Source organism: Asparagus officinalis, unplaced genomic scaffold (genome assembly GCF_001876935.1).
Source record: "Asparagus officinalis unplaced genomic scaffold, Aspof.V1 AsparagusV1_Un87, whole genome shotgun sequence".
Taxonomy (NCBI): domain Eukaryota; kingdom Viridiplantae; phylum Streptophyta; class Magnoliopsida; order Asparagales; family Asparagaceae; genus Asparagus; species Asparagus officinalis.
Genome location: NW_017972353.1, coordinates 20453 through 40452, shown reverse-complemented (window position 1 = coordinate 40452; position 20000 = coordinate 20453). Strand labels below are relative to the sequence as shown.

At 38.0% G+C, this 20000-nt stretch overlaps 1 pseudogene; it reads right to left on the bottom strand.

Annotated features, from left to right (window-relative positions):
- Positions 1–4201: 4201 nt before the first annotated feature.
- On the bottom strand, positions 4202–6697 carry LOC109827196 (annotated as a pseudogene).
- Between the last annotated feature and the right edge of the window lie 13303 nt (positions 6698–20000).

The window sequence follows — 20000 nt, the reverse complement described above, 5'->3', positions numbered from 1 at the left end:
CTATAAACACACTAAAAACCTACAAATAACACGAACAACCCCCAAAAATTTATAAAATTTATAATAAACACGCTAAACTTTTTACAAATTACAAAATAAAACCCTTAAAATTATAAAATTTACAAAAATTTTGATAATTTCCAACCTAACAGTGCATTAAAATATAGGAATTATAAATATCCCCTACATAATTTATAATTTATACAAAACACCCTTAAAGTTTTAAAAATTACAAACAAACTCTTAAAATTTAAATTTTACAAAAAACACCCTGAGAATTTTAAACTCATTAGTAAATTAAAAGCATAGGAATTATAAATAGTCTATAAATAATTTACAATAAGTAGAAAAGGCCCATAAGTTTAAAAAATTGTAAATAGCCCCTAAATTTTATAATTTATGAAAAAATACCATGAGAATTTCTAACCTATAGTTATTAAAATGAATATGTAAAATTACTAAGAACCCCTAAAAATTAAAATTTTACAAAAAATATCATACACCCTTTAAAAGTATAAGTTTAGGAAAAACTTTTCATGGTCAATATTATCTATAACATTTTTGAAAAGAACATAACTAATTAAAAATCTATTAAATTTGAAATTTAGTAAATTGAAAATCACCCCTCCAAAGTTTAAAATTTTTTTAATGATTTTTTGTAATTCCTTAATTCCAATGTAATGTTTAATAGTTTTGTGTATTTGTAAATTACAAGATTTTAGGGTATTTTCTATTTTTAAAACTTTGAGGGTGTTTATTTTGTAGTTTTCTAAATCTGCATTGTGTTTTAAGTGTAATGCATAGATACTTCAATAAATAATGATATTGAAGAGTAAGTTATTCTTAAGATTATTAGGCTATAGTTAAGTGTGCACATCACTATTCCTATATAGTTTAATTTATATATGTAAAAATTGTTAAACAATCTATATAGTGGTTAAAAAGATTTTGACTTTAATGTACTATTTTTTATAAATTATATTTAATGTGACCCCAATTGAGTTTGACTGTGGTCATCATAATTTTAATATGTTTGATTGATTGACTATATATGTATATTGATCATAAATTACTTTACTTTCTCACATGAGCTAATATTTGGCGCTTAATAATTTAAATTATTACTTTTAAATTTAAAATAAAGAGGAGCTCTAATAACATTTATTTATTTACCTACAGGATAATCCAATCTCAATTCATATTTTTTGCTTGAGATTTATTCTATAGTTACGACTATCAAATTAGTAACTAAAATAAGAATTATTTATGCTTAAATTAGGATGATTGTAGTTGGTCACTCACTATAAAATTTTCATGAAGATATACACCTTACTTTCTATAACTATCTCAACTGCCATGTATATTTTATAAATTAGTTATTAATTTGACATATTAAATTACTTTTTCTTTGAAGAAATTTCTTCTTTGACTTTTGGATCGTGTAATCACTATATCATCATTCTAGCGTAAAAAAAATCTCACTCTAAATGGTTTCAAGCCAATGTTTAAGTTAAACTGAAGTATATATTGTTGCTACTATGTGTATATATTTTTTAAAAAAATAATGTCAACATTTTTAAAATAGAAAAAATATTCTAACATTTGATATTATAAAAACTAAATATAGTCAATTGAGTAATTAGTAAAAGAGAACTTACATCAGAAAAGCGTGAATAATAAGATAAAGAGGAAGGATAATGATATTGCCAACAGTACTACAAATAGCAAACTACAATATAAAGTTAACATATTTTGTGGAGACCACCTGCTGGCTATAAGCATTGAGGTTTCCATATAAATACTTTATAATTTATTAAAAATGGTTATATAATCTTATATAATAAAATTGATTCAGTACTGAATAATAATATCGTTATAATAATATACTTATCAGGGAAAATTCTTCATGAACTAATATGTTCTTTACAATATATAAGGTATACACTCCAAATTCTTGGGTCTTTATAGAGCCAAAAAGTTTAAATACGAGCATCTAACATGTTGTTCACAATAGCAAAATCCACTTAGTAGCTGTGAATATTTCAGATGAGTTATATGTCTTATATACAATATAATTATCCTAGGCAAATGAATTATAATAGCATTTTTAATTCACATCGCTTGGGGTAAGATTTGATAGGGACATTGCATTAAAGATTTTTTTTTTATATTTAGAGCTCATTGCGAAGTATATCATAATCTCCCTGCTCTAATTTCGTAAGAAAATAATTCTTTATACTTTCAGTTTTACTTCTATGGTACAGAAAATGAGCTATAAAATTGAATGAGAATATTTTATAATATAAATATGAGTGAAATCTCAACTAAAAGTTAACGTGAATATGAGTCAAATAACAACTAAAAGTTTAACGGGCATATTGTAAGTAAATTCATATACAAAATTCATTTGTGAATTGAATGATCACCCATCTTTTGAAGACTTCAAGATACTAATAAATAGAGATGTTGCACTAGATTAATTTGTTTATAACTCACAAATAGTAGATCACGTGGCCACAGTCTGGGTTGAAGGAAACAATAACAATATTTTATTTGAGAGAGAGATTATTGAGTTGGTGATCAATCCCACAAAAAATTTTATTTTTTCCTTTTTGTTTTACTCTTTTTTTATCAATTTAAATAATCATGATATTCAACCACGTGCATTGTACGTGCATCTCAACTAGTACTTATATAAAAGAGAGTACACTTATATATACTTATACATATATAAGAAAGAGTATATATATATATATATACAAAAATGATGAAGCACCACGGTATTGATATCCGAGATATGATCAACAAGCTGCTAATATCTTAAGATAATATTTTAACCTCAAGTTATTCAATTATAAAAGGCACATGAAAGCCTACAATACAACACACCCTAGTAAGCATCAAAGTAAATAAAATCAGTCATGTGTATCTTTCGATTTTTCATAAATTTGTCAAACACACCGCACGGGCAGGGCCGTACCTAGGAATTTTGGGGCCCAAGGCGAAATATTGGATGAGGCCTAAGTGATACAACTCATAATACATTTTATCTCATTCTTCTTACCTTTTGAGCGGCAAAATTACATATTATTTTCAATATCTTGTAACATGGTCGATCTTAAATAAGATTTTAGTAATTTTAATTTTGAAAAACTTCTTTCAGCGGAAGCAACTGTTACGAGTATAGTCAATAGTACACGATAAGCAATACAAGTATTTAGAAAATAATCTAACCACTTTATATAGTTCAACACTTCAATTGGACTATTAATCTCTATTTTTAAAATTTCCCTAAGCACTCTCAATTCTGAAAACAAATCAAGTCCATTAATATCTAAATGTTCATCATGTTTTAGTGCATTTTCGAGATTAAGATAATATGCTTTCAATTCAATATAATCTAAAGCTTTTAATTTTTTCAAATCAAACAAAAAACCAAATTTTTTTTCATACGTTTTAAATTGTTCAAACCTACTTTCAATTGAGCCAAGCGATTTATCAACTATGTATAGAAATATTCAATACGAAAAGATTCTTCAGCGTTAAATGTTGTTTCATTACCAATATTTCATCAAATTGTTTTTTTCTATGAATTTTACGTTTTTCACAAAATATAGGTTGTACGTCATTTAATTAGCAAGTTCTTTAGTTGAATTCAAAGCAGATATAAAAGCATTTTGTCTATAATTTTCTAAATATACAATAAGACCCTTTAATTGATCTATGACAATATCAATATGCATATATTTAGACTGTAAGATTTTACTAACTGAATTAACAGCAAACAATATGTCATACCAAATATTCATAGCTATTAAGAATTCAAAATTTTCAATCTCATAAGTTGCTAAGCTATAATTAACTTCACTTTTTATCTTTGGATCTTCACTTTTTAAATAGGGTTAGCTTTATGCTTAAGTAACTAAGTTACATATATTATATATATGGGTGGGTGGGCCTTATCCAACTTGGGGCCCAAGGCAAAGGCCTTAGTTGCCTTATGCTAGGGCCGGCCCTGCCCGGGCCAGGCCGGGCCCGGGCCGGCGAGCTTTTTGGACAGCCTTAGAATTACATATCTATGATAGGAAAAGACGACATGGGTGTTGCTCACACTCTAGATCTTATATATTTACCAAGCCAGTCCAAATCTTGAATAAACATCAATTGGCAGCAAGAGTACACAAAATTGGCAGTTCATCTTAAAGAAAGGGACAAAACGCACATAACCTCCCTCATATATATGTTTTCCATTGCACTTAGAAAACATCAAACCATTTATCAGTCCTTAACACACTTGGATTGCCATTATTAAAAAAAAATATGTTGCAAGTAACACCCCTCTCTCATGATTTGTGAAGAGGCGCTAGACTGAGTTCAGAGATGCTGAGTGCAACCAGAGGTATCGCATGAAGGATTACGTGTGACATACCCCCGAAAACGATGGCACTTTCTACATACGACTCTTTATACCAGACCCCACGGTCCCCAACTTCTTAACCATCTCCCTCAAAATATGCTTCTGAACCTTGCCCGTCGAGGTCTTCGGCAACTCCGGCCGAAAAACCACCGTCCTTGGCACCATGTAACGAGGCATTCTCTCTCGACACCATCCAATAATCTCCGCCTCCGACGCCTTATTCTCGTCCTTTAAGCTGATGAAGGCGCACAGAGTCTCTCCCCAGTACTCGTCCGCCCTCGCCACAACCGCAGCCTCGTTTATCGCTGGATGGCTGTACAGTATGGATTCGACCTCGATGCTGCTTATGTTCTCGCCGCCGCTGATGATGACGTCCTTTGATCGATCGCGGATTTCTATGTAGCCGTCCGGATGCATTACTCCGACGTCGCCGGTGTAGAACCTGTGCAGCAAGACATAGCCGTGGTTTGTGTTCATGTTTTTCGGGGACATACGGGTACACACAAATAGTGCGGGAATGAGCCTTCTCAGAAAATCATCATTAATTTCAATTTCAAAAAAAAAAAAAAGGTTGCAACTAGTATTCTCGAGTGTCAAATGAGGCGTCGGTAACATTTACTACCCTTCAACCATTTTATTAGCGTTAAATGTTCCCAATTAAATTGATGTTTAGAGGAGAATAAACTGCAGAGCGAACAATGGAACATACCACCCATTGGGCCGTATCGCCTTCTTCGTCTCCTCCTCATCCTTGAGATACCCGAGCATGACAGTCCCTCCTCTCAAGACAACCTCCCCCATCGTCGCCCCGTCGCTCGCCACGCTTCCGCCCGCTCTCCGCCGTCGACGGACGTCGGCCCTCCGCCATCTCCAGCTTCTCCTCCTGCCTCGCCTTCATTTCTGGCCTCTCCGCGCCTCGCAAGCCGGTCCACTCCCGTTCCACCGCCACGACAGTATTGAACCCGCCCGTTCTCGTCACCCATACCCGTGCCTCACGAGAAACCCCGCCGCCCTCCGCCCTCGCCAGCACCGGCGCAGGCGGCGGAGCCCCCCAGTAGTATCTCCACCATTCTTGGGGTGCTAACCATCAAGTCTGACCTCCGTGGCCGTTTCCGCCAGCATGTGAGGCACGACGGCGGCGCCGCACAGCGTGCGTTGACGCGGTGGTCGGCTATCGCGCGCGTAGATTGACGGACCGCGAACCTTGCCGACAGCAGTATGGTTCCTTGCCGATGGTCGGCATCCCCAGGCGGACAGCAACCAGCCGTTTGGCAGTGGACATCGGGTGAGCGAGTCACAGGTTAGTCGCTTCTCTGGCACCGACCAGTCCCAGCAGGTTCTTGCACGCGCCGCCGAGCGAAGACGCTTGCGGTTGGCTCGATGGACGGCCCCTTCGGAAACGAACGTGGTCCCTTGACGTGTTACGTTCAGGACATCGGGCCACTCGCTACGTCGGCCTGACCCACCCTGGAACCCCGGATCGCCCCGTCTCGATCAGCCTCCTCGTACGTCGTACCGGACGTCCGCGGCAGTAGGACGAGATCTTCGCAGGGTGTCTCTCGGATCGCGAATCAATTTCGGACCGCGTAGAGCTCCGGGGGGAGAGGCTAGAGCGGTCCGTCGCGACGAGCGGGCCGGAACTGAGGATCGACGAACACGGACCTTGGGCTACGCCCCCTCCCGTGGCCGGAGCGAGACAGGACCACCTCCTGACATCGAGTCGGATATTGATGGTGTTAAGCACGGCGCCGGACATAGGCACGCCGAAGTGCATCTCGTACATGGCCGGCGTGTTGGGTGCCAGTACAGACACCTGGAATGAAAAATTAACTGACTAAGGAAAATAGACGCGGAACGTCTGCAGAAGTCAAAACTGACTGTAGACATGTTTACCACGTCGCCGGGGGAGACGCCGAGGGAGGAGAGGGCGGAGGCGAGGCGGAGGCATCGGCGGTAGGTCTGCGACCAGGTGTAGGTGGTGGAGTTGTAGATGACGGAGGTGAGGTCGCCGTAGACCGTCGCGGCGCGCTCGAGGAAGCCCAGGGGAGTCAAGGGGGAGGCGTTGGCGGAGTTTGGGCCCAGCTTGTCCATGGAGACTTTGGGGGATTAAATGAAGTGAATTGAGGGTACGACTCTGACCGGTGGAGGAAGCGGATGAATTTGTGGAGGGAGGAGATACCTTCGTGTGGTGGATTTTAAGCGAGTACTCTGTGATGTTAAGGGGTGGGGGCTTGAAATGGTGTAAGATCACATTTACACTGGTAGATCTGCACCTCGAGCACGTGGGGGCAAATGGCACGACTTATATTAGTATTACCCTTTTGTCGCGTCTCGATTTCTTTCACTAATAAATTTCTTATAGACACGGGACGGAGTGTACTTTGTTGAATGGCGTTGTTCGAAAAACACTGGTCAAAAAACACACACCGCTTTTACTTCTATACTCACCCCGCTCAAAACATACTTTGTTTGGCTACAAGGTATTTTTCTTGTTGTGTTTTTGTAAAAAAACACATTGGTGTTGTGTTACTTTTATTTGAGCATCATAACGATCTGTTATCGTGTTATGTTTCTTTTTTAGCAGAAACAAAACAAGAACGCCACAAACACCTTGGTTACCAAATGTAGTCATAGCTATTGTTAAGTTATTTGTTAATATTATGGTGTTTTCAGTCGCTAAAATGTGGTCATTTGCCAGCAACAGACAGATATCCCCATGTTAGATTTTCTGGTCAAAACTGCTTTCCAAAATGAGTTTTCAAACTATAAATATATTAACTACAAGTACTTTTCATAAATGCTTAGTAGCTTAGTGGAAAGTTAATGTTTTGGTGTTTCAAAATGTCCTCTGTTCGAGGCTTGCTAACTGCAAGCGAAGAAGTGTTTTATTTTAATTAATCTCTCATAAGTTCTAGTAGGTCGTGAGCTCGTCGGTCATGGGCTCATGGGCCGAGGATCGGGACTAAACAGACTGAGACGATAAGTGACGCTTTGTTAGGCGCACTTTGTACTTCGCACGGAGGTATCGTGGCTAGGTGGCGTTACGTTGACTGCCAGCCACTATGATCGCCACGAAGGTTGCCTCATAGACTGCTTCGCAGCATGTCGACGAGCCGTTCGACGAGGTTCGTCCTACAGACGATGTTCGTCTGATTTGCTGAGACGTGACCCTCGCGTTTTATAGTAACACGTTCATTGATTGCCTCGTATTTTCAGGAGTTACTGCATGCAGCAGTTATAACGGCATTTAGAGCAATTTAAAGCATTGATGTTACAATCATAATTGTCATTGTGAATTGTAACAGTTGCATTAATTGAGGATGACTCTTGAGCTGGTCTTAGAGGCCTATAAATAACGCCCCTTGGGCAACCCTTGTAGTTGGCTAGAGAACTTGGAATACGGATGTCGGATCGAGGAGATCTTGACGTTGTTGCTGCTGTTGTGCTGCTGCTGTAAAAACTGTACCCGAAAGAACTTGCCCTGAAACTGAAAGGTTTTGAATCAAAATCTTCTGAGATTGAGGAGATATTTGCCTTGATCAAAAGGTCTTTTAGATCGAGGAGATCTTGAGACAGTACTGGGTTGGTGCACATCAGAGTATTGTACTGCTGTTCCTAAAATCAGTATGGCCTTAGGATCCTTACACCACAGTAGGTCAAATATTGCTTAGAACACAGCGTTTCACAAATGCACAGTAGCGAACTGAAAAAGTTTAAAATTACGGCACATCATCTTTTACTATTTTATTCCAGATATAATCATAATTTCTAACAATCTTAAAGCAATATTTTTTGATCTACTATGGATCCTGCGAGGGCTCTTGGAGTGGACCTCTCAAGTTAGAGAACTTTGATGGATCTAACTTTAACGCATGGCATCGAAAAGTAATTTTTGGGATGCAACTCCTGAAAATCTACTATGTGGTTTCTGAAGAGAAACCTGACTTTAAAGAAGACTATGAGTCTGAAGTCTCTTGGGTTAAATATGATCATTTCTACATGAGTTATCTTCTTATTTGCCTGGCTGATTATCTGATAGATGCTTACACAAATAAGCCATCTGCAAAGGAAATCTAGATTGCTTTGGAGGAGCAATAAAAGGATGGGGAGAAGCTTTTCAAGTCTCACCTCATTGACAAGTTTCTGGACTTCAATTTTGAAGATGACACTGAGGTTTTACCTCAAGTCAAAGAGCTCGTAAAACTTGTTATGAAGCTGAAGGATGAAAAGATTAATCTTTGTCAAACATTCTTTTCTGGAGCAATTGTCAACAAGCTTCCTCCATCTTGGATGTCATTCTTCACGGACATTCGAAGAAGGAAAAGACATGTGACTCTGTCTGATTTGAAGAGGTTCATTTGGATCGAGGACGAGATTCAGACTCGCACGAAGAATGAGCTCCTAGCTAAGCAGAAGGCGTCTGCTAACATGATGACTGCTAACTCTGAGAAGGGTACCAATTCTTCTAAAAAAATCATTTAACAAAAAAAGAATCATAATCTAAATAACTTGAATGTTCATAAGAAAGATTTCAAGAAGAGTGACAAATGCTTCAATTGTAGGAAGCAATAACATTTTGACAAGGACTCCAAAGCATCAAAAACGGAAACAGTACACAATATTAATCAACTCAGTTTCTAGAAGTCTGTTATGTGATGCAAGTATGAGGCTGGATTTCAAAGGAGGAAAGGTTATATTATCATTTAAGAAAATGTATTTTGGCAATGCATATCGTACTAATGATATGTATAAGATTAATATTATTATACCTAACTCAGTTGTAAATGAAGCTTCTTCTTCTGCTTACTCCTCTGTATTATGGTACAATAGGTTAGGACATAAAATTATAAAAAACTGTCTAGTATAGAGGAATTAGGATTACTTTCAAAATATGAGGGTAACATACCTAAGAAGTGTGAAGCCTGCGCGCAAGCTAAGCTGACAAGGAAGCCATTTCCAAGTGTCACAAGAAGCATCAACCCATTGGATCTGATTCACTCAGATACTTATAATTTCAAGAGTTTCGTCACTCGATGCAGCATGAAGTACTTCATCATCTTCATTGATGACCACTCTCGCTTTTGCCACGTCTACCTACCGAAATCTAAAGATGAAGCCTTCAGTAAGTTTGTCAAATTTCAGACTTGAGTGGAGAAGCAGCTTGGACTTCAGGTAAAAAGACTCATGAGCGACAGAGGAGAAGAGTACCGATCTAAGGAGTCAGAGACATACTTCAAGAAGTATGGAATCATTGTTGAAACTATTGTTCCATATTCTCCACAATCTAATGGAATTGCAGAAAAGAAGAATCGCATATTGATCGAGATAGTGAATTCCATATTAATCACATCTGGTCTACCTACCTGCTATTGTGGAGAGACTTTGTTAATAAAAAACTGGATTCTGAACAGAGTATCCTATTCCAAAATTGATAGTACTCCTCATCAGTTATGGTTGGGATATCTAGATCTTTTGGATAGTCTCAAAGTGTAGGGGTGTCTCATATATGTTCGAGTTTGAGATATCAGAAGGCCTAAGCTCGGACTAAAGGCAAACAGATGTGTGTTTCTTAGCTTTATTGACGATAGTGATGCTTGCAGGTTCCTTAACCTTGGAACCAACTCCATCACTGAAGCTCGAGATGCAGAATTCTTTGAGGATAAGTTTATCAAAGATAAAGGTTTATTGCGCAAAGATATAGTAGAGAATGCTAGTATATCAGATGCACCAGAGGATCCAGTTTCGCGAGAAACTGAAAGTGTTAATGATGAAGGAGTTACTGAACCATCTTTCAAGCGTGTCAGGAGACAGAAAGAATTTGGAGATGACTTCATCACCTATAATGTGGAAGGAGACCCACATACTTTTTAAGAAGCAATTCAGTCAATAGATGCTCTCCTATGAAAAGAAGCTATAGATGATGAGATGGATTCATTGAACCAAAATCACACGTGGGAGCTGGTGGATGTACCTGAAGGTGCTAGGTCTATCAGTTGCAAGTGAATCTTTAAAAAGAAAGTTCGTCCTGATGGTACTATTGAGAAGTACAAAGTAAGATTGGTGGCGAAAGGGTTCTCTAAGAGAGAAGGAATAGATTTCTTAGATATCTATGCACTAGTTTATAGGATCACTATCATCAGAGTGTTTATCGCATGTGCGGTGATAAAAAGGTTTGTCATACATCAGATGGATGTGAAGACTACCTTTCTCAATGGAGACCTCATGGAAGAGATCTACATGGAGAAACCAAAAAGACTTAATACTCTAGCTAGTAAAGTTTGTAAACTTATTAAGTCTCTATATGGACTTAGGCAGACACCAAAACTCTAGCATGAGAAGTTTGATGGGGTTGTTCATAATAATGGGTATCAAGTCAGTGAGTCTGACAAGTGCCTATCCATCAAGATCGCTAAAAAAAGGTGGTTGTTATCTGCCTCTATGCGGATGATATGCTTATCATCGGGAGTAATTTGGAGATAGTAAAATCTATCAAGAAATTTATATTAGCAAAATTCAGCATGAAGGATCTTAGAACTGCGGATGTGATTCTCGTAATCAAAATCATATATTCTAAAGAGGGTAATGGATTATCCTAATCTCATTATGTCAGGAGCGTGCTAAGAAAGTATGGCTACCACGACCTGTTAGAACTATCAGTGCCGTATGATTACAACAAGAAGCTTCGACCGAACAATAGAAGACCAGTAGAGCAGCTAAGGTACTCAAAGATAATTGGAAGTCTTATGTATGCGATGAGCTGCACAAAGCCAGATATAACATTCGCTGTAGGAATGCTTAGTAGGTTCACAAGTAATCCTGGAAAGCTTTATTGGGATGTTATCTAGAGATTGATGAGATACTTAAAAGAAACTATAAGTCTGGGCGTATTCTACACTAGATATCAAGCTATAATCGAATGCTATTCAAATGCGAGCTAATGCTCAGAACTAGATGAGTGCAGATCTACAGGAGGTTTTGTCTTTACCATGGGTGGAGCTGTCATCTCGTCAAAATCTAAGAAGCAAACTATGATTGCACAATCATCGATGGAATCTGAGTTCTTCGTACTCTATGCTATAGGAGATAAAGCTGAGTGGCTCAGTTGTATTCTCTGAGACCTTCCATTGATAGAATTGTAAGACACAATTACTATCTATTATGATAATCAAGCAACGGGTATTGTGGCAGCAAACTCATTGTTCAATGGAAAGAAACGGACCATTCGTCTGAAGCTTGGCTATTTAAGAGAACTCATTTGTCAATGAGTTATCTCAGTGATTGGCGTTCGGTCTTCAAAGAATGTGGCTGATTATTTAACTAAAGGTCTATAAAAGGACATAGTCGAAAGGACGTTTGCTGTAATGAGTCTCAAAATTTTGTGAGCCTTATAAATACTTACCATGTTTGTAAAATTATTAGTTCAAAGCTTACGCTACTAATAATAAGATAACTGGTTCAAAAATCAAGTAAGATTTATAAAGTTTGGTGAGTCTTACAAACACTTACCATTTACATCAAGTCATTAGTTCAAATCTTATGCTACTAATGACAAGATGATTGGTTCAAAAGTCTTATAAGATTTATAAGTGAAATCATATCATGGTAAAGAGGATGGCTGTTAAGCCTTAATGAGTCCAAAGCATTTCGAATACAGGATGTTGGATAGGTAACATGCCTAAAGGACTCACCGATGATCCTATCATGTAAAGGGGTTGGCTGTTAAGTCTTAATGAGTCCAAAGCATTTCGGATACGGAGTGTTAGATAGGAAACACGTCTAAATGACTTATCTAGAATCCTATAATGAGAGAGGATAACTCTTAAGCCTTAATAAGTTCAAAGCATTTCGGATGCGGGATATTTGATCGAAAACATGTCTAAAGAACTCACCTATGCATGGGTGGAGATTTGGCTGTCTCCTATGGTGTCTTATGGAAAGATACCTAAAGCCCTAGCAGAAACTAGGATATGCACAGGGTCATATAAATGTACAAAGCAAAGGCAAGTATGGTTCAAAGTGAAAAATACCACAGATGAGTTTGATCTTGTGTGATCGTTGGATTTTAGACATGTGTTGGTTCAAGTTTCTATGATACCATACATCTATCTTCTATTCAGTTAGTCTAAGGGGGATTCAAGTCCTTGCGACATCTACCTTATGCACAATGATAGAAACAACAACATCATTACATGACACTAGTTTAAAAACTTGTGGGGGATTGTTGGATTTTTTGGTCAAAAGTGCTTTCCAAAATGAGTTTTCAAACTATATATTAACTATAAGTACTTTTCATAAATGTTTAGTGGCCTAGTGAAAAGTTAATATTTTTGTGTTTCAAAAGATCCTCTGTTCGAGGCTTGCTAACGGCAAACCGAGAAGTATTTTATTTTAATTAATTCTTCATAAGTTCTAATGGGTCGTGGGTCTTGGGCCGTGGGCTGTAGGCTAATGGTCCGGAGATCGGGGCTAATCGGGCTGGGGCGCTAAGTGACGCTTTGTTAGGCACACTTTACACTTCGCACGGAGGCAGCGGGGCTAGGTGGTGTTAGATATAAGTGTCATGTAGGCAATAATTATATATTATAACAGGACCTATATGAATATAACATCATTATTCAAAATGATAGTATGCTATTTTGGTCAGATTTATCTGGTATTTTAATACAGATAAAGTCCTTAGAATAATACTAGACTATCAGATATTTCGGATATGATCGTAATGAAGAGATCTGATTTGTCGCTAACGTATATTCTAAAATATTCCTAGTCGATGAAGTGTTAAAATAGGACATCATCACTTTGGGAATACTAGTATATACTCTATTTCTTCTTTGGTAGGATGATGATCCATCTTTTGGATCATTGATATAAGACATCAAGATATAGTATACAAGTGACTCATTAGTGAACGAGTTGACTGAATGACTCACTGAGAACATCTAGTTCGTAATTATACTTAACTGTCAAATAGAAGTTCTCAAGTGATATAATACATAGTAGTCTCTTGACCTGAGGCATGAGTATAATATCTTACATGTCAGTATAGGTATACTTAGACTTTTACCTAACCACAGTTCTCATTGAGTTGTGCATAACGGTTCTTATTAGGTGTATCCCGAGACATAAGTAGATATTGAGATACCAAGATGTGATTCGTCTCTCCCAGTATAAGGGGTTAATGTCATAAGATTGTTTGATATAACTATAGCCAAGAAACCATTGGCCGAGGTAAATAAGATAAACTGAGTGTCAGTTTGATCTTATAGGTTATGAGTTTAATATCAACAAACACTAATCGAGCTATTAGGATTTGACAGTTTTTCATACCCTAGGCTCGATAGTTTGACATGGTTTGACAAAGAGACCAGACTGTACAATATTATCACTGAGTGGTCCTGATAAAATTGTGTTAGCATCTTACAGACATTTATCATTACTTATACCCGGGTAGTCTTCATGTGTAGCTAGCACCTCTGTTGTACTTGTGGATATCATCCACTGCCGAGTTCTTAAGTTGGGCCCTAGAGTCACACCAAGCGCGTACTTAAATCCAATGAAACACTATTTATAGAGTGATGCGTATGATTAATACGCATATATGATTTTACCGGATACACATAAACGGTTATGTATATCGGTAAAATCAGAATGCTACGTGATTAGGAAATGAATTCCAGTATTTTTCCCATAAAGTTAACTTTTAGTCAACTAGTTAACTTTTTTATCAACAGTTAACTTTTGGTCAACTCATCGACTTTTTTGGTCATATGATGACTTATTGGTTAATGATTATAAAGTTACAAAATATCGTATTTATAAAATACCGTATTGATATGGTATTTTTATTTATAAAATACGCACTTTATTATACCTTGATTAATGAGTCATGAGATGAGTCATTAAGGTGGTATGGTTTGGGAACATGGTTTTAGCACATAGTTTTGATTCTTCATGATTCATTGCACGACTCATAAGATGAGTCATTGCATAACTCATGAGAGAATCATTGTTTTGATGACTCATGGTGTGACTCATAGAATGAGTCATTCATGTCATGACATCATGGTGTGACTCATAGAATGAGTCATTCATGTCATGACATATTCTTCCTCTATAAATATGAGCTCTCTTTCTTCTTTTATGGTTAACAGAAAAATAAAATAAATGGTTTATTCATAGTTGCTTTCCATAAAAGAAAAGAAGAGAGATCTACCTCTTACTAAACTCTAGCAATCTTTGAGTAAGAGGAAGTAGTAGGATTTTAAAGTACCCCGAGGTGGATATCTTACATTGTGTCTCAAGAAGACTTCGATTTTATCAAGCTCACTTGAAGACTTGGAGATCCACTACGAAGAGATTTACTACTACAAAGAGCAAGAGCTAGGGGTTGTTCGATCTTCCATCGAATCACGCTTCGAAAGTATAACTTTCTAACTCTTGTATGCTCTCTTTAATATAGAGATCATGTTAGATTCAATTAGGATGGTCCTGTTTTGTTTTTCATGCTCTCTACATGCTTAGTATTATTATACATACAGTCTTCCGTTGCGTATTTTGCATATATTTAGCATGAATTTCCAACAGGTAGCACCATGTTAGCTGCTACTATGGTCGCCACGAAGGTTGCCTCGCAGGCTTCTTCGCAGCATGTGGACGAACTATATATTCGCACGAGGGTAAGACCCTTATGTTATTGAAATTAGACAAGGTTCGTCAAGATTCGTCTGATTCACAAGATCAGACGAGGTTCGTCTGTTTGATGAGGTTCACTCGTCAAATGAGGTTCTCTTGTTTTTCAAAGTTCGCTCGTCAAACAAGGTCACCCATTCGATGAGGTTCCCTTGTCAAATGAGGTTCACTTGTTTGACGAGGTTTGTTCGTTAAACGAGATTTGCCTGTTCGACAAAATTCGCTCGTTAGACGAGGTTCACGCGTTCGACGAGGTTCGTCCTACAGATGATGTTCGTCTGATTTGCTGAGATGTGACCCTTGTGTTTTATAGTAACACGTCCATTGATTGCCTTGTATTCAGGAGTTATTGCATGTAGTAATTATAACGATATTCAGAGCAATTTAATACATTGATGTTACAATCATAATTACCATTATGAATTGTAACAGTCGCATTAATTGAGGGTGACTGTTAAGCTGGTCTTAGAGGCCTATAAATAGCGCCCCTTGGGCAGCTCTTGTAGTTGGCTAGAGAACTTAGAATATGAATATCGGATCACGGAGACCTTGACATTGTTGCTGCTGTGCTGCTGCTGCAAAAACTGTGCCCGAAGGAACTTGCCCTGAAACCGAAAGGTTTTTAGATTGATGAGATCTTTGTCTTGACCAAAAGGTCTTTTGGATCGAGGAGAACTTGACAGTACTAGGTTGGTGCATACCAAAGTACTGTACTATTGTTTTTAAAAGTAGTCTGGCCATAGGATCCTTACACCGAAGTAGGCCAAATATTGCTTTAAGCATAGCGATTCACAAACGCACAGCAGTGAACTGGAAAAGTTTAAAATTATAGCACATCATCTTTTACTGTTTTATTCTAGATATAACCACAATTTCCAACACTCCCTACATCCACCGTTCAAATCGAATTGATGATCAGGACCGTCAAGATCCCGACTTAGCCGACTCGTCGAGTCGGCATCTTCTTAGGTCGACTCGAAGGGCGATACTTGTCGGTTCTCTTGTCAAATACGACTCACTACACTCGCTACGAGCCCACTAAACCAGTTGTTGGACACCCTTTGGGGTCGACTCGAAAAGTGTTAATTCTTGACACCCCTCGATACAAGCCAAAAGATGACTTCGATCTTAACCCCCCTCCCCCCTGTTGATAGCGTATCGGCGTCACATTAAATGCTTAGCATGCGCCATTATTTCTCCATCGCCGATACTATTTATGACACATCGGACCATGCTGGCTTCGTGCGCTGCCCATCGCATATCATTAATGCCGAAATGATAGTACTTATCTCGTAGCCAATCCACAACCGACACTTGTAAAGTAGATGCTGACTCACCCGCTAGTTCAGACTCGGCCAAAAAGACCATCGTGGTGCATACAATGAAGCCCAGAGGAGTTAAGGGGGATGTGTTAGCGGAGTTTGGGCTGAGCTTGTCCATGGAGTGATGAGGAAAGGGTCGTATTAACACTTTTATTGGGGGAGATGAGAGATTTGTAGCTTTTGAGCTATGAAGGATATGGATGAATTTATGGAGGAGATAGCTTTGTTGATTTTAGGTGTGGGGTTTGTTTGTTTGTTGGGTTGTCAGAATTTTACGTAACTCGTGATGTAAATTGTGTGATGTGGGGGGATGACATCATGGTGTTCACTTGCTAGTTCGGGATTATTGCCACCAGAAGTTTGTGAGAATTAAAGAACCTCAAGGATTAATGAACTTGTGCATTACTTTCCAAGAGATAACAGAAACCTATTTCCAGTCCAAAAATTTTTTCTTGGCTTCTTCAAGTGTTTCTATGAAAATCCTCTTCGCCCTTAAATCATGGGAGGAAAGTGTTTCTTGTGAGATTCATAGTTATGGTTGTAAACCAAGAAGATGTATGGTTTGCTGCGTCACTTTAGACATCAATGGACTTAAAAAATTCTCTTTGTTTTTTGAAATGTCGATTTCCTATTTTTGGTGTTCCATCCAAACTAAAGATCTAAGTGAACATATTTCCACCCATGAATCTAGGGTGAAACCCACAAAAAATCACTTTTCCAATAAATCGGTAGAAGTTGAATATTTTTTTTGTTAGTACGGAAATAGGTTCCCTTTATTTCATGGAAAAGAATCAAATATACCCTAAAGAATAAGAATCGACAATTTTTTTTCTTTTGGGGTTGGGTGGGGTTGGGAGGGGGTACTATTCTAGCTAATCTCTAAAATAACTTTTTCTAATTTACACTCAAAGAAAATATTATCATCCATTAGATAATTAATGGTTGTGATTATGTAGTGGTTTATTTATTTTTCTTTTTTTATAATGAAGAGTATCTAAATTCATTTCTTGGGATGAGTGTGTTGTTGGGGATTTTATGGAGATTAATCTGTGGAATTAAACACTAAACGAATAACGACACCAATGAAAATACTACAAGCAAGTAAATACCAAGATATAACGTAGTTCGGCAAATCATGCCTACGTCCATAGGGCAATCCAGAGAGAAATATTCCACTATCAATCGAGAGTATAATCCCTCAAAATTACATCCGAACTTGAGGATCAAATCACAAAAAGAAAAATACAGTGTTACCTTTAGTGCAGCATAACCCTAAAAACCGTCTCACTATAAATCTCAAACTCTCATGGAGAAATCAACATTGTACCCTCAACAACGTCGTCGTTCTGAAGACAACAACTTTTGAATCGCTATAGTCGGACAACTGAGCTATCCGGAATCTGAACTTTTCTCTCTTTCTCTTTCTCTCTCTCTCCCCCCTCATTTTCTCTCTTGGGTTACTGTAGCACCAAAAAATCATGATGGTGATCTTCATGTGCCCCAATTCCTTTAATAAAGGAATTTTATCCCTATGTCATCCGTTTCTATTCAAATTAGGAATAGGCCCCTCAAATCCTTTTCTTAGTAGGATACAACAAATTTGACCTAGTTCTTGTGGGCCTCAATTGGGCTAGACCCATAACAATCTCCTCCTCCAGCCCAACGAGGGGGTATGGAAATCTGTAAACTCCTCAACAGGAGTTCAGGCTGGCCAATCGTCGACACAACTCGGTCTTTCCTCTGAAAATGATCTTCGTTAAAAAATCTACTGGATTTTTATCTGTGTGAATCTTCTATGGCTTTAGCTCCTCTTTCTCAACAGCTTCTCTAAGCCAATGATATCTCACATTAATATGTTTAATCCTTGAGTAAAATATAGAATTCTTGCTTAAATCAAGAGCACTCTGACTATCAATAAAAATTTAATAACTGTCTTGCTGCAAACCTAAATCCTGCAAAAATCTTCGCAACCAAACCATCTCCTTACTGGCTTCTGCAACTGCAATATATTCCGCCTCTGTTGTAGATAAAGCAACACACTTTTGTAACTTGGACTGCTAAGATATAGCTCCCCCTGAAAAGGTGAACAACTAATCTGAGGTAGACTTCCTGTGATCGAGATCAGATGCTATATCTGCATCTGCAAAACCATATAATACTGCATTCAAACCTTCAAAATTCAAGCACAATCTAGAATTGCCTTTCAAATATTTTAAGATCCACTTTACACCTTCACAATGAACTATCCCTAGGTTAGAAAGAAACATGCTCACAACGCCAACTGCATGAGCTATATCTGGCTAAGTGCAAACCATAACATACATCAAACTCCCTATAGCTGAAGAGTAAGGAATATTATTCATCTCACTCTTTTCCTCATCTGTAGTCGGGCAAAACTTCTTGCTATGTTTCAAATGACCTCCAAGAGGAGTACTGACTATTAAAGGCTCCGGGTAATTATAAAGCTTAATTTTGCAATTTCGACCTCTTTTTGGCCAGTTGGCAAAAAAAGGTCAAAAATATTAATTTTATTTTAAGAAGGTCAATTTTTCCTATTAAATTAAAAAAAGGTTCATTTTGGAAATTTCTCCATAAATTTTTTATAGACACGAGATGGAGTATACTTTGTTGAGTGGTGCAGTTCTAAACACACTTGTTAAAAACACACACCGATTTTACTTCTACACTCGACTCATTAAGTTATTTGTAAATGTTATGGTGTTTTCAGTCGCCAAAATGTGGCCCTTCGCTAGCAACGGACAGGTGTCCCCCTACATACACCGTTCAAATCGAATTGACAATTAGGACCACCAAGATGCCGACTTAGCTGACTCACCAAGTCGACACCTCCTTAGGTTGACTCGAATGGGGGTAATTGTTGGTCCTCTTGTCAAAGACGACTCGCTACGAGCTCACTCGACCAGTTGTTTAACACCTCCCAGGGTCAACTCAAAAGGTGTTATTTCCTGACACGTCTCGCTACAAGGCAAAAGACGACTTCAACCTCGAAACTCCCCCCCCCCTCCGGCTGATAGCGTGTCGGCGTCACATAAAATGCTTGGCAGACGCTATCATTTCTCCATCTCCAACACTAATCATGACACATCGGACCATGCTGGCTTCGTACGCCGCCCATCACATTTCAACTCAGCCGCCAGTCCAGGCTCAGCCAAAAAGACTAGAATACCCCTCTTGCTTGGCTATAAAAAGGAAAACTATTACAAATACAATGGTAAACAATTTCTATGTATTTTTCTCCATTCCGTTGCATTTTCTCATATTCTCACTCAAGCACCTAGCTGACTTGATCGTCGGAGGAGCAATTGGGGAACCACTCCCTGTTCTTTTATGAGTTGTTACACGTGCAGGGACGAATAGCCCAACTCCAAATTGGATATTCAAAAAAGCGATCGGCCCCTATATCAACTCAATCCCTATTACCTTTTCTTTTAACTATGTGATTTAAACTATCAACACTAAACATTTAAACGAGTATGTTAACATCACATCAATCATTAATTTTGCTCAAACCCCATTGGCCTCACAAAAGAGCAAAACTTTTTCAACCTGCC